Source organism: Prionailurus viverrinus, chromosome F1 (assembly GCF_022837055.1).
Source record: "Prionailurus viverrinus isolate Anna chromosome F1, UM_Priviv_1.0, whole genome shotgun sequence".
Taxonomy (NCBI): domain Eukaryota; kingdom Metazoa; phylum Chordata; class Mammalia; order Carnivora; family Felidae; genus Prionailurus; species Prionailurus viverrinus.
In genome coordinates this window covers 61,574,306-61,574,972 of record NC_062577.1, presented here as the reverse complement: position 1 = coordinate 61,574,972, position 667 = coordinate 61,574,306, and positions in this window count along the sequence as shown.

Below are 667 nucleotides of genomic sequence, written 5' to 3'. Positions count from 1 at the left end.
GTGATGTCCTTCTCTGTATTTGTGCTTAGGGGGCAGATAAGAGAACCGGCGGAACGGGAGTCCCCCTGGGACTCAGTTCCTTCTCTGGACAGACGGGGGCGCTCTCGGGCGGAGGTGGGGGTGCCGGCCCCGGACACGCGGGTGCCAACATGGGGGCAAAGAGGGAACGCACACCTGCGACTCGTGAAGCTACGGGGAAGCCAGTGCAAGCTCAGGGCGCCGTCTTCTGCCCGGAACGGGGCTGCCCCTCGAGGGCGAGGCACCCGAGGACCCCTGTTGACAAACACGGGGCGCGTTGCCGGGCGGCCCCGGCTCCCGTAGGCCCGGGCTGTTGCTAACATCAAGGAGCTGTTTACGGAGCCTCCTCCCCACGGAGCGGCCCGTGTCCCTGTCCGCTCTCCCTGCACCCAACGCTCGCCTCTCTCCCATCCCCCCCGCCTCTGGGCTGTCACCGTCGCCGGGCCTGGGAAGCCTGAGCCGGGGCCCGCTGACCGGGCTCCAGCCCTCGCCGCCGCAGCCCCGGGGGAGGGCAGGGCCCGGCCGACCGCCCTCTCCAACTGGCACCTAAGCAGTTAACCGCCGCCCGGCGCCGCAGCCTCACGCAGGGCCGGCCTCCGCGGGGCGGGGCACGGGCGGGGAGGGGGGGGGGGAGACACCTCCGGCTCTG